Source organism: Callorhinchus milii, unplaced genomic scaffold, assembly GCF_018977255.1.
Source record: "Callorhinchus milii isolate IMCB2004 unplaced genomic scaffold, IMCB_Cmil_1.0 Scaffold3, whole genome shotgun sequence".
Taxonomy (NCBI): Eukaryota; Metazoa; Chordata; class Chondrichthyes; order Chimaeriformes; family Callorhinchidae; genus Callorhinchus; species Callorhinchus milii.
The window spans coordinates 28472473-28488015 of record NW_024704744.1 but is presented as its reverse complement, the minus strand read 5'-3'; the positions used below and the strand labels follow the sequence as shown (position 1 = coordinate 28488015).

At 40.2% G+C, this 15543-nt stretch overlaps 1 protein-coding gene and 1 non-coding gene across 3 annotated transcripts in view; both read right to left on the bottom strand.

Moving 5' to 3' along the window:
• The window catches only part of LOC103185001 (protein eva-1 homolog A), a 162178-nt gene that overhangs the window by 120998 nt on the left and 25637 nt on the right, over nt 1–15543 (bottom strand). The gene's annotated exons all lie outside the window — the stretch shown is intronic.
• On the bottom strand, nt 11368–11439 carry trnae-uuc. Its single transcript has one exon. It is a non-coding gene; the product is annotated as a tRNA-Glu (tRNA).

The following is a 15543-nucleotide window of genomic DNA, read 5'->3' as shown; positions in this document are numbered from 1 at the left end:
TGTCAATGTCCCACAAACAGCCATGAGATGAACGTCCAATTAATCTAGAGGGTTATTGTCTGGAAAACTGGGAGGAACTCCCTTCTCTGTAATGTAGTACGATCAAAACATCTGTGTTATAATAATAATCCTTGCATTTGATGTAGCGCTTTTCACGTCGGGAGGACGTCCCAAAGCGCTTCAAAATATTTGAAACGTTTGAAAATGAGTGTTGTAAATAACTTAAGTAACTGATGCCAATTTGAAACTATCCTATTGTTTTATAGATTTTTAAATGCTTTTTCTTCATCACAAAATCAGTCACACAGAGCAGAACACAGAAAACAGTTGGCAGAAATGACCAATGAAGTGATAGGTCTAGCGAGTAAATACAACAACAACTTGTATTTATATAGTGCCCTTCATGTGGGACAGGGTCTCGGATAGCTTAAGTACATAATTACACAGAGCAAAAGTGTTCTTTCCTACATTTGGCCTCAACTCCCTTTATTTGGTTGGTGAGAGGAGGGGAAAATCAACCAACTATCCATTACTACAAAGTGAACATTTAAAAATGAGTATTAGGCTTGGCTGTGATGTTCCTCTAAGCCTAGATAGTCTGCCAATGCAGTCACTTCACAGATCAATCCTGGTCACTTAGTCAAAAGCACAAGAGCCACCATGAAATAGTACCCTTGTTTTTGAAGGAAATGGGAGTTAAAACTCCTTCAGGAGAGGAGATGGGGAGAGGTAAAGATAAATTGGTAAAGATAAAGGCTTGTGGTATACTCGTCAAGGTGAATGGTAAATTTTGAGGTACTAAGTGCAAACAGTGGTTGTATAACTATGAACCTAAGGACCAAAAAAAGTTAAAACGCCTTGTGGAGATTTTTTTTCTAATAAGTGCCTTTGCCTAACAGTTGTGTAAAGAAATCAGTCTGTTATAATGTTTGTTGGCCAGTGTGACTTGTCCCAGCTGGACACAAACTTGATGAGATTATTGATGTTCATTGTTTAAACACATGCAAAGCATCCATGAAGCCAACAAAATAATGCACATTAATTGCATCAGCAAATTCCAGAGGGAGTTATATGTTTTTTTGGTGAAGAAACTATGTGAGGGATATGAGAGATAATGTGTTGTTTTTACTTTGGGACTGGCCAGGTGGTTCACAGTGATGTTTTGTGTTCCTTTGCAACTATGTTGCTAAACATTAAACATTTGATTTTTCAAAATATGGATAAGTCTCTGAATAATGCTCTTGGACCCATGAACAAAGACAGCGCCAGAAATAATGACGTTTAAATCCCTTGAATATAGCAAAATGTTGCCACAACAGAATTAAGTCTGATTCACACTTGCACTAACATCCCAACACTTCCTTTTAAGAAATGATTTGAAAAAACTTGGGATTTCTCAGTAAGAACATTCTATTGTGTGGTAATGCCACAACACTTAAGGTGTCCGCAATAAAGCCTCCGATGGGATGACGTTAATAACTTCAATAAGTTCTTTTTTTCAGTTGTTAATATAATACATTCCCTTCACGTGATTTAAAGCTCGCTCTAAAAGCAATAATAATAATCCTTGCATTTGATATAGCGCTTTTCACGTCGGGAGGACGTCCCAAAGCGCTTCACAGAACACCCTGTAAAGTGAATTGACTGTATATTTGTGGGCGAACGCGGCAGCCAATTGCGCACAGCAATGTCCCACAAACAGTCGTAGATTGAAAATGACCTATTTATTATTATTTTTGGTTTTGGAGGGATTATTATTACGCTCTGTGTGGAGTAAGGAAACTTGCCCAAGGTTTCACCCTGCCTGGAATTGAACTCGGGTCTCTCGCTTGCAAAGCGAGTGCTCTAACCACTGAGCTACAGGACTCCACACTGGGAGTGGATGATATATCTTTTCAATTATTTGGAAACCTACACAAAATTAAGAAATGGTCTGAGTTTCAGCAGTGAGTGCACAAATAGTTTGCAAAATCAGAGAGTGGGGAGGAGTGAAGGTTTTGAAACCTCACAAAATTTAAAGTGGCTACATATCACTGACTGCAGACAAATAATCTACAGCTTCCAAGTTGGGAAGGACCAATCAACAGTCTTTCATGAATAGTGGCAGCACCTATGAATGTGCTGCCAAACAGACTCAAACCTGCATGTTCGGGAAATACTGGTTTAACCATCAACTGTGACAATTGGCTCATACCACAATTTTAATCTTGATCTTGATTTGGGTGCAATTCTCTGTAAAAACAAGGAACAGAAGGATGTTCCCACACTGCTTTCAGATCATACAAGATGCTGGAAATTACATCACAATGTCGAAGACACTACAGTTGATGGCAAAAGGAATTTCATTCCTCCGGTGCATCTATCCACAGTGTCGGGAACTATCAAACAGAAAATTGCTTCTTTAGTTAAAATAGTGAGTGCAAGTCTATTGTATCCACCTAAAACTATTTGACTCTCCACCAAATGGAGGCATACTTTGCTGTTACATTGTATCTTCCTTTTATTTTCCACTGTCCCACTAATAATCCCTCCAAAAAACAAAACAATAATAAATTGGTCATTTTCAATCCATGACTGTTTGTGGGACACTGCTGTGTGCATTTGGCTGCCACGTTTCACCCACAAATATACAGTCAATTCACTTTACAGCATATTCTGTGAAGAGCTTTGAGACGTCTAGAAGACGTGAAAAGCGCTATATCAAATGCAAGGATTATTATTATCTTATACTGCAACCATTGGACTTGAAGAACAACAAATTACACCTGTATAGCGCCCTTTGCATCGGAAAGACGTCCCAGGGCGCTGGACGATCAGGAGTTTTGGACTCAAGCTGGGAGTTGGGGTCAGAAGGGAGGGAGTGTGGGGTGGGAGGGTAATCAAAGGCATGATCGAACATGAAGATTTTCAGATGGGACTTGAGGAAGGCAAGAGAGGGGTGATTGCGGGAAAGAGTTCCAGAATGTGGGGGCAGAGATGCTGAATGCCTAACCGCCAATGGTGGGGTGGAAAGTATGGGGGACCTGAAGCAGGTCGGTGTCCGCCGAGCAGGACAGGCTGATATGGGTTTATGAGGTCAGAGAGGTAGGGGGAGCAAGACCACGAGGGCCTTGAAGGTAAGAACAAGAGTTTTGTACTCGATTCTCTGAGGAATGGGGAGCCAGTGAAGCTGGGCAAGAACAGGGGTGATAGGTTTCCAGAGACTGGTGCGGGAGAGGACACGAGCTGCAGAGTTCTGAATAATCTGCAGCTTGTGGAGGGAAGAGTTGGTAAGTCAGTGAGCAGGCAGTTGGTGTAGTCAAGCCAGGATGTAATGAAAGCGTGGATCAGGGTCTCGGCGCCCTGCGATGAGAGGCAGTGGTGGAGGCGGACAATGTTGTGGAGGTGTGGAAGGGCGAATGAGTCATGAAACGAATATGGGGTTTGAAGGATAGCTGAGGGTCGAAAAGCACTGAGGTTTCAGACTGGGTCGGTGAGGTGAAGTGTACAGTCACGAATGGTGAAGCTTCCACCAGAAGCACAATGCCATTTAATAAGGTGAATTCACTCACTAAGAATTCTTGTTGAAAATAAAAATCCCAACAATTTCCATGAAAAGAGGGGCAAACTTTAATATTTTACATTTGTCTAGTGTATTGGACTACATTTTACACAATGCTGAGAATCAACCATTGATTTATGTTCAGGCAAACAGTTGGTAGAAGAAAGTCAGTGAAAGTTTAATCCTATTTGCCATAATGTATTCTATAAAACTAATATATTGTGCTCCATAATCACTTTGGAACATCTCCCAACATGAAAGACACTATATAAGTGTAAATAGTATTGTTATAATACCTATATCGACTCACTGATGCACGTTCACAGCCAAAATTGTCAGGCTACGAACAAAACCTTTCTTTTGTCCTAGACAGTATGCTCCAAACAAACGCAGATTTGATAAAGAGAGTAATCACATGTCAGAATACATTTTCTATAAACCAGTTAGAGTAGTCGTTTGCTGGATAATTTGGAATGGAACAGCAAAATATGAGTTGTTACATTTCAGTCAGGAAAGCTTAAGTGTTTCCACTTCCAGAAATTACACACAATTGTAGAACTAAGATAATAAAATAATAATAATCCTTGCATTTGATATGGCGTTTTTCATGTCTTCTGGACGTCTCAAAGTGCTTCACAGAATATGCTGTAAAGAGAATTGACTGTATATTTGTGGGTGAACGCGGCAGCCAATTGCGCACAGCAGTGTCCCACAAACAGTCGTAGATTGAAAATGACCAATTTATTATTGTTTTTTGTTTTGGAGGGATTATTATTAGGTGTGTGGAGTAAGGAAACCTGCCCAAGGTTTCGCCCTGCCTGGAATTGAACCCAGGTGTCTCGCTTGCAAGGTGAGTGCTCTAACTACTGAGCTACAGGACTCCACTCCAAGATACTTAAGCATGGTGATGGGATTGCTGAAAAAAATCAAAATCAGTGTAGAGAATACCCTGCAAAGCTTAACTTAAAGAAGGTTTTATCCTCGGCATGAAACATTAAACCAAAGTCCTATCTTCCTGTTTAGGTTGACATTAAAGATCCCATTGCACTATTCAAAAAGATAAGAGAGTTTCTCCCACTGTCCTGGCCAACAATTCTCCAAATGAAAATGGTGATGCACTTCATGACTATCTGTGGCATATTACTGTGCACAAATTGGCTGCCGTATTCATCTACAAAATAAAGTCAAACTTTATAGTGTATCCTGTGAAGGGCTGTTAGACGTCCTGCCAATGTGAGAAGCAAAGGTAAGGATTATTCCTATAACCAGTTCTGTCTGGAAGAAGAGTATTCACAAAGAGTTCCATAACAAAATTGAGGCTCAACCAGCATTAATGATTAATTTTCTTCAACATTTTGGAGCACCTAACTTACATGGTTATCATATTAAATTGATCAACAAACAACCCTCCTGAAAAATACATATTAAAATCTAATGTACAGTAACAAAATAATAAAAGATTTTGATCATTTGGAGAGACTAGTACACCACATATTTGCTTCTGCCCAAAACTGACCTATCCTGTGAAAATATCAAAGGGAACAGACTAATAATATTGCAGCAAAGCTCCTCCATGCAGAACAAATGTAATTGTTTACCCACTTATTACATTCCAAACCAGGGTCAGTGTGGAGGTTTCTGAAAACCACAATAAAAAACTTTGTACCAAACTATACAAGACAATCTTTAGGTATGTCTGTTTACAGTTAGTACAGGCAGAGATTTGTCCTAAATTTTAATTCCGTCCACAAATTTTGCTTTCAGGTTCACTGCTCCACCTATCTCTCGGCATTATAAATGCACTCAAACACAGTGATATTTACTCACCGCTATAATAGTAATTCTTGCATTTGATATAGCACCTTATCACATCTTCGAGACGTCTCAAAGCGCTTCACAGAATATACTGTAAAGTGAATTGACTGTATATTTTTTGGGCGAAACAGGGCAGCCAATCGCGCACAGCAGTGTCCCACAAACAGTCGTGGATTGAGTGACCAAATTATTTTTTAAATTTATTTTGAAGGAATTATTACACCCAGAAAAGCAATCCGCCAATCAACTAACAATCGGGTTCGTACTTATTTCACACAGAGGATACAGTTCAAGATCTTGGTCCTCACCTTCAAAGCCCTCCATGGTCTTGCTCCCCCCACCTCTCCAACCTCCTAACCCCCTACCATCCTGTTCGCTCCCTCCGCTCAGCGGGCTCTGGCCTGCTTCACGTCACCCGTCTTGCTCAGCCCACTATTAGCAGGCGGGCCTTCCACCACTCTGCACCCACCCTCTGAAACTCCATCCCGCAGTCCCTCCATCTCGCTCCCTCCCTCGCCACCTTCAAGACTCACTTCAAGACCATCCTCTTCAACCGTGCTTTCAATCTCCCCGCTTCCCCCCTGCCCTCCACCCTCCCCCACTCTGACCCTCAGCTCAGGTCCGTAACTCTGTCTGTCCAGAGTATTGGGACGTCCTCCCGATGTGAAACGTGCTATACAAATGTAATTTTGTTGCTGTTGTTACTGCTAGCTAAACAGAGGAGTGTAGAATAAGGAAACTTGTCCAATGTTTCCCCTGCCTGGTAATTGAACTCAGGTCCTCTCATTTGCGAGGCGAGTGTTCTAACTGCTAAGCTACAGGACACTGCTTAAATCAAATGTCACCAATGTTTATCCTCCTCATTGCCACATTAACTAGAACCATATAATCATACAGCAGAGAAGGAGGCCATTCGGCCCATCATGTCTCTGCTGGCTCTTTGAAAAGAGCTATCCAAACCAGTGGCTCCTGGATGTCATTTTGGCTCCTTTGGTAACACTCTCACCCTCCATGTCAGAGGTTGTGTTGCCAAATCCCACATCAAGATTTGAGCCCATGATTCAGGCTGACATAAACTGCAGTGGTCGGGGAACATTGCAATGTGGGAAGCGATGTCCTTCAAATGAGTTAAACCCCATCTCCATCTGCCTGCCCCTCAGGCTGACATTAAAGTTATCATTATACTATTGAAAATGTACTTCTTTGACTATGCTTTCAGTCATCTTTCCCCTCCCACCCTCTTCAGCTCCCGCCCCACACAACCCCCACGACCAATACGAAGAGCTTTGAGACATCCTCCTAGAACCATACTGAGCAATACACGGCCCTTAAGCGCAAAGCAACTCACGGCCCTGGCTTCATACAAATGACAACTATTCTATTGAAAAGTGTGACATGTGTTAGGCTAGTTTTGCCTATAAAGTAGCCATGTTGCGAGTGCTATTCGTACTGTTGTACCATGATGGATACCATGACTGGAATGAAACAAAAACTGATTTGAAAACGCTGCCAGATAAATATTACGCAGTGAGAGCAATTGAGAGTGGAAACTTAGGAGAAGTCTGCAAAACCTTCTCTGTGAAGCACAATACCCTACATGGCTGGTTAAAATCTGCCACACGCATAAAAGCCAAATATGAAGCAGAGATATACGACATACACGTCACAAATAATAAACTAAAAACTGCAAAATGTAAAGACGATGGGGATGCATTAGCTATGTGGTTTAATGAAAAACTCACTGAAAATCCCACCTTCACAATTAGTTGTGTGCGTAGAGATGGCCAAGCCTTTTCCCAATCAGCAAGGCATAGAAAATTTCACCTCCAGCAACAGGTGGTTCAGTCATTTTAAGGCTCGGCATGGTCTTGTGTGTAAAATAATTTCTGGTAAGGGTAAGTCTACCAACGTGTCTCACTTCAGGAGCGGAATACCGGCTCCAACAAACTCTGTGGGACTATAATTCAGACCGTATTTACAACACCGAGACGTCTTGTTTCTTAAGTACATCCTGGACAAAAATTATGGCATTAATGAACAACCGTGTAGTAGGGGTAGGTAAACAACCTAAAGACCATGTTTCAATTATTTTACCTCCAACATGATTGGAACAATTAAGTCACAGCTTCTCGTAATAAGAAAGTCAAAAAACCTGCAATGCTTCAAAAACAAAACATCTACCAGTCAGTATGAGGCCAACGCTAAATTCTGGATGACATCTCATATTGTACCAAATGTGTCCAAAAGCTGGAACCCAAGATGCCTATGCTTGGTTGCGTTATTAGTCGATAATTGTTCTGACCACTTTCAGGTTAATGGTTTGCAAGCCATTAAATTGGTGTTTCTGCCTTCAAACACCGCGATCTTAAACCAGCCAATGGATCAAGGGATTATTCAAAATCTTAAATACCACGACCGGAAACCTATCGACAATGTGATAAGGCATTATATGAATTGCAAGGTTATTATAAGTAAAGCCACCTGTATTTGGTGTGGTGCTCCCACCTCTATCCCCACACACCATTTCATATGGTCAGCAAACTACTGATCCATGACATGAAACCACCTTTATATAATTAATTTCTGGATTTAAAATCAGTTTCTTTCTTTCTATCACCAAGCAGTCAGCTGAATGCACAAGGAATGGGTTAAGAAATTACTGCAAATGTTACCAACACTTTAAATAAAATCCATGAGATTGCTCAATGGCTACTCTACATAGATCCTCATCTATGATCCAGCTACCACAAAAACTAATGGTCTCCTCATGCCTGAAATTCCCCAATGTTTCCCAGATTTCACACAGATTTTCACATAAATACATTATCCTACCTTTACACAATCCTATCACCACCTGAAGCATCAAATACCATCCCTAATTTGTTAGCTGTTATGAGTTGGCACCTATAACTTTGACATCTGCATCACCTGCACTTATTAAAATACAAGTAATTTGTACCTTTGATTCCTGCGGAGAGAACAACTACCAATTCAGGCAGTTGTATCACTTCTTATGTTGCTCTGGTTTCAGATCAAACTATCAAATTACTAAAATAGCAGCAAAATTCCACTTTCAGCTTTTTTAGTTTTATGGCAGCAACAATAACAATTTACGTTTGTCCAGTGCCTTTTTCATCAAGAAGACATCTGAAAACGTGACACAGCAAACTGGGTTCCGGTGGGGTTGGGGGGGGCTTGGGGACAAGATGACCAAAAGTGCAGTTGCAAAGTTAAGTCTTAAGGTGGGCTTTAAAGACGGGGAGGGAGGGGTTGAGGCAGAGGAAAGGAATTTCAGAGACGGAATCAGAATATCTGAAAGGCTCACCCACTAATGGTAGGGTAGAGGTTATTAGGCTGGCTAGTGTTTGCTGAACAGAGCGCGTGGCCAAGGTGGTGGAGTTGCAGGAGGTCGCAATGGTACGGTGGAGTGAGGCCATGGACATCTTCATTAAACATGAGGATCTTGAATTTGATCCACTTGGGGTTGTAAGCCTTTTCTTGCAGATGGAGTCCGGTGGGTAGTGGTTAGCATGCTCGCCTCGCAAGCGAGAGGTCTTGGGTTCAATTCTCAGGCTAATAAGTAAATACATTTATGGTACGAAAGAGGAATACAAGCTCCTTGAAAGCAACCTGAATATTGATGTTGATGTGAGAGTTCTATTTGAGAACAGAGGAGACAGTGAGGCCAAGAATACAGCATATTAAGTCACAACGCATTCAGCACAAATCTCTTCAAAGAAAATTGTCCCCTTTTAATCTTAGTTTAAGGACTCCTGTTACACCTTTAAAAAAGTATTCAAGAGAACATCACATCATCTACAGCCAAAATAAAGAAAGCCCTATTGTGGTGCATTTAATTATTAATTGAAGAACTTTCAGGTCTTTTCCCTTTAAATTATTCTTGCTTTCAAATCATGACAACTGGTTTGTGCTTGAGGAACTTTTCAATAGATTAGTTGTGGCTGGTATGAAGCCAGCGTTGTGAGTTGCTTTGCGCTTAAGGGAAGTGTGTTGCTCAGAATGTCCAGAATACATCAGATATAGGAGTGCTGCACAAATGATACAGCTCACTGATTTAGGTCATGCCAACAGTATGAGAGAGCTTAGCAACCAAATGATATGCTACCAAAGAAGCACGTTGATGCTGCCCAACCTTAAGAACCAGTCCCAATTAGATGTCAGAGAGGGAAAAGTGTAAAACCACATTGTTAATAATTACCCTGCTTTACTCTTAAACCTCTTTCTTATTTGAAGCGCTGATGTGCTTGCTTCTAAGCATTACCTGCGAACTTACAAAGAAACCATTATCTGATAAGTTTGTGCTAACATGTTTTGCAATCCTTATGTTTCTGCCAATGAAATAACAGAAACGCAATAATTCAAGGTTGCAGGTTTAAATGAAAAGTTTTACAGTCTGGACTAAAAACAGAAAAAATAACCTTATAGAGACCAGTATTGTCTCGGGTTTGATCCCAAGTCTGTGCTGAGTGAACTTATTTCATCCACAACAGTGGTGGAGGCACTAATATTGACCTGATGGTCTGGGAAAGAGGAAGGGGAAAAAATTGCACCAGTATCCACCATTGATCCAGTGCAGGGTGTGCTTCTGTACCATTAACATATTTATTTATTTCCAATCCATAGTATATGCATGTCAGCTAAAACAAGATTAGCTTTCACTATGTTACCTTCCAGGATCTAATAAACTGAGATATTCACTACCTCAGACAAAAGCTACAGTTATGTGGGAGAGGTACCTGTGGGCTGGAAGTGAACCACAGCAAGGAACCACTGGCAGGAGAGAAGAGAGAAAACATTTCAAGTCTATATTGCTCAACTTCCCAGTAAAACACAAGCTCATTTATATTGTAGGTAAGAGTTTTCTTACTATTGCTGCAGCTATAGTGTATAGTCTTGTTCAGAAGAAAGCTTGAAACCTTACATTTTTTTTGTATAATTTATATAAATTCAACCATTTTTTACAAAATCATGTTTTTCAACAGCAGATATGGATCAGAATTGATTTGTTTATGCACTTGCAGCTCTAATGGCTATTAATAAAGCCCCGTGTGAAATTGAACCATACAAGATCACAAATTTTTTTTAGTCAGGCGGGTGTCCAACACATGCAAAAAACTATCACTGGACTGAAAGTTCCATATATATAGTTACACATAGTAATTCCGCTGTATCTGGAATAGAATGTGTGCTTTCTCCCTGCTTATCTACTTCTGGAGAGAGATTATTTGGCACTGGTTGGCAAAAGCCAACTTTTGAGGATCCCAAAGTGTGCTTTGAAGTATTGCTGGAGTTTATGCAGATAAAACGGCATTGGTTGACATTCCAAGTACTATTTGGCAAACTTCCTGCTGCTTGTTCAGCTAGGACATCCCTACCCATTAGAGCTTTGGCTTGCACATCAGCTCTAAGGAGATATAATCACAATACATGTTTGGAGATTAAAAGTTAAAATTTGATGTAGCATCTTTCACAACAGGAAAATGCCTTAAAGGATTTAAAAAAGGATTTAATATAGAGTGTAATACAGTGTAATAATAATCCCTCAAAAAAAAATTGGTCGCTTCAATCTACGACTGTTTGTGGGACTCTGCTGTGCGCAATTGGCTGCCGCATTTCGCCCACAAATGTACAGTCAATTCACTTTACAATCTATTCAGTGAAGTGCTTTGAGACTTTTAGAAGAAATAAAAAGCGCTATATCAAATGCAAGGATTATTATTATTAATGACGGTGTATCTGTAGGTGCACATAATAATAATAATCCTTGTATTTGATATAGCGCTTTTCATGTCTTCTAGAAGTCTCAAAGCGCTTCACTGAATAGAGACTGTAAAGTGAATTGACTGCATATTTGTGGGCGAAATGCGGCAGCCAATTGCGCACAGCAGTGTCCCACAAACAGTCGTGGATTGAAGTGACCAATTTATTATTGTTTTTTTTCTTGAGGGATTATTATCAGGCGTGTGGAGTAAGGAAACTTGCCTAAGGTTTCGCCCTGCCGGGAATCAAACCTAGGTCTCTCGCTTGAAAAGCGAGCACTCTAACCACTGAGCTACAGGACTCCATAATGCCAGCCAATTTGCCAATATCAGTATTCCACTTGCAGCCTTGAAGTGAATATTCAATTTTATCTGAAGGATAGGTTGGCCAAGTCAGTGGCAGACACCAACTTCTCTTTTCGAATAGTGCCAAGAGATCTTTAATGTCTAACTAAACAGACAAACGGGACCTCAGTTTAAAGTTTCATCCGAAGGACAGCACCTCGGATAATGCAGCTCTCCCCAGCATTTTTTTTTGAGTGTCAGTCTAGACTGTGAATTCAAAGACCTGACATGGAGCTTGAACCCATAACTTTTTGACTCAGAGGTGAGACTGTTATCAACTGAGTAAGGTTGGCACCTCACCATTCACTTCTGGCTGCTCTAGTGTGACCCTTCCTGGAAAGCATAGTCTCTCAACCTTCTTTTCTGTTAACCCCTCACAGTCATTAATTACCATCTGTGAAAAGAAATGCTTCCTGGTGACTGTCCTGAAATTGCCTTTTGCAACCCTAAACCAGAGCCAGGTTGTTCTCCAGCCATGGCTTATCAGAAAGTAACGTCTAGATTTACTTTCTTCAGCCTATTTAAAATTGTATATACCCCTTCAATCCCCTTAAATGGCAAGCTAGCTGATCTCTGCCAAGGTGATAACAAAAAGAATACAAATAGCAACAATACCTCAGTGCTAAGGAGTCAGAGAAAAAAAAGAAATAGGCCATTGTGACTACTTCAGATTGCTGAGCGAAAGCCCTGTTAAAAATATGGGTGTAAACATTGAGGCGGGCAGGAAGAGGTTCAACTGTAATATTCCCCACATTCGAATGGTCTGACAAAACTCACCGCCTTGGCCCACCTCTTTTGCTTAATCACATGTGTGAAGTAACAAGAAGGGCAAGCAAAATCATTGATGCCTCACTCGAGCCTCCATCTTCAGGAGAGGAGCATGAAACACCAAAAGGAACTGAAATAGGAATAATTCTAGAATTGGCCACTTTTCTTGCTTCAAAACATTATCCAATATATGGAGAGATAAATGGATTGCACTGATAGGGAAGTAACACAATCTTGCATTGGCATTATACAGTTCCCAAAGAATCCCCATTGAATGCCTCACTGACAATACAAAAATGAAGAAAACATTTGATAAAAATACGAAATCTTCCTGCCTCTATAGAGCTTTCACCATTTTATGTTCTGGGGGTTTCTTTGGGGGACTTAATCAACACTCTGTGTACATTCCTAAACAACTGGAAAAGAACAAAATAATGAGTGTAAAATGGACCATGTGTGCAGACGGAATTATAAACACCCTTAGTTCACCAATAAAACAATTGATAGGACACCTGTAATTCTATTTGTATGCAATGATTAATACACCCCAATGTCCTCAGAGATGGAGGAGTATGTTATATCTTAATGGTACAATACACTGGACCCAACAGACTATTCTTTGGAAAGCTATAGGATAAGGAAATTGCCTAGTGCTGAGTTCACACTGAACACCCTTGAACAATGGTTTTCCCCCCAGACATTTTGATGGAAGTAGACTGATTACCAAAACAGTTCATGCAGATAAAATATGAGCATCCAGGGTCAGTAGAGTGTATATAATTTTGATGGCATCACAATAGTAGCCTGAAGCAACATGGGTTAGCAATTTGTTAACTGAAAGTAGTGCAAGCATAATTGTGACCAGCCAGATAAGGATTTGGGCCACTCACACAGGGATAAGAGTCATCCTATAATAATTTGAATGGAAATCAAAGATAAGCAACTGAAACACTGTTTATTTTTCCAGCATTTACTTTCGAGCTTAAAATGATTAGCATGCCATGGGATGTGGGTAAGAACTCTCTACTACCTTCATCGTAGCTAAAGAGTTATGAGGGGGAAGTGAAGGAAAGGAGTTTAATGCTTGAAAGAAAGCGAGATCAGTACCACAAGAATAAAGAGGAAACTCAAAGCAAAAACATCAAGGCAAGCTTGCTAAATAGCCTTGACTAAACACATGCTCTGATGCCATGTAACTGAGCTTGATGCTGATTGACCCATAGGATGGTGAGTATCACATGACTCAAGGAGAAAGGTGGTTTACAAATTCATTAGACACTCATACACTATGCTACACTGCATCCACTGGCCCCACTGTACCCATCAGACTCGGTTTTGTTTTAAAGGGGTAGAATTTCCTCTTAGAATGCTAGACAGTATTATTCACTGTGTAAAATACTTATATTACTTCCCACATTACTTTCCACAGTCATAGCATCCTGGCTCAAATCAGTGTAGAGGAGGGACTTTCCTTTTCCCAATATACAGCAGTATTAAAGCTCATTACAGTAACTCATTTTTCCTATTTTATATTATATGCATTGTTTAGGCTAGGCTCATATTTGTATGCACTCTTGTGTAGCTGACCAAAGTGCCAATGATCAAACCAATAATATCTGAAAATGACAGTACTTGTATTTCAGGATTAAGGGTATAATAAAGCTTCACAGAAACTAAATACAAAGATACATAGCCGGAGGAAATGTGCCACAATGGAAACAGATCATCACTGTCATCAATTTGAGTTATTAGTCTCAAATTATATATTTTTGAAATTACAATGCAAAAGTTCAGGATGTGGTAAATGCAACTTTTAGTGCCGAACAACATTGTCACCGTGCCAGGCCCTGACCAGCAATTGAATTCTGAGAAAAACCTCTTGTCCTAAAAAAAATTAGTATGTCCAATTATTTTTTATTTTTTCTAAAGGCAACATCTAAAGTTGACATAACTGTGATGACCTCAGTGCTGCAAAATATTCCAGGCAGTGAAGTCTTTCTGTTTTTTTTATATGTGTATAAAAAGGACTCCAAGGTATTGAGTCATAAGTACTCATGGGTACATTGTTTTACTTATACAATATAGTTTACATTTACATAGCACGTTTCACAACAGGAGGACATTTCAAAGTGCTTTAGTTCTTAGAGCAAGTGTGAAAAGCCCACATTGGAACTTTCAGCTCGCAGGCTCGGCTGACACTCCAGTGCAATGCTGGGGGTGCTGCATTATTAGAGGTGCCATCCTTCAGGTAAGACATGAAACCAATGAAACATAAGACTGGGGTGAAGTGGTGGGGGGCTGAAATGGATAATAATAAATAATAATCCCTGCATTTGATATAGCGCTTTTCACATCTTCTAGACGACTCAAACCACTTCACGGAATATACTGTAAAGTGAATTGACTGTATATTTGTGGATGAAACGTAGTAGCCAATTCCACACAGCAGTGGCCCACAAACTGTCATCGATTGAAGTGACCAATTTATTATTTTTTNCTTGAGGGAATATTATCAGGCATGTGGAGTAAGGAAACTTACTCAAGGTTACACCCTACTGGGAATTGAACCCAGGTCTCTTGCTTGTGAGGCGAGTGCTCTAACCATTGAGCTACAGGATTCCATGTGGGTGAAGGAGCAAAACACTTGAGGTATCATCTTACAAAAAGGAGCTAGTCCTGCCCGACTGAGCTGCACCACTCCAGCCATTTCAAGGCATTTACATTCCTGGCTAATATAATATTAAGAGTAATAAGAGTACTTATCTTTCAGTCAATTTCTACAAGTGTTGTAGGTCTGGAATTTGCATTCATTTCTTGTATGAGAAAGTCATGAGAGCATTGTTCTCCGCTCATCAGTACATTTCCCAGGCTGGGCAGCCAGGATATATTAATCTTCCCTGGTCAAGTAACGTTATCAATGTTTGGCCCAGAGACTTACAATGGGAAATCCCATTATAAGTGCATACTGCCAAAGATTAGTAAATTTACTGACAAGGGAAGATTAACCGTCTTAAAGTTTAGACTTGAATTTTTGTTCCAAATAACCGGTGGAAGTAAACGTCACGGAGGATTACTTGCGAGGTTTTTGGTGCAGTGTTTCCCATTTCAAAGCAGACAGGCATACATTTCATAATATAGTACTTCATAAACACAGCTTACTCATTTATCAATGTATAATGATCCAATGGTAAATTCAAACCTTCTTTGGACGAGAAGTTAAACCTATTAAACTTCCCATCTTCATGTGCAGGTGGATGTTAAAGACCTCTTGGTACTATTCAGAAAGAAAAAGTG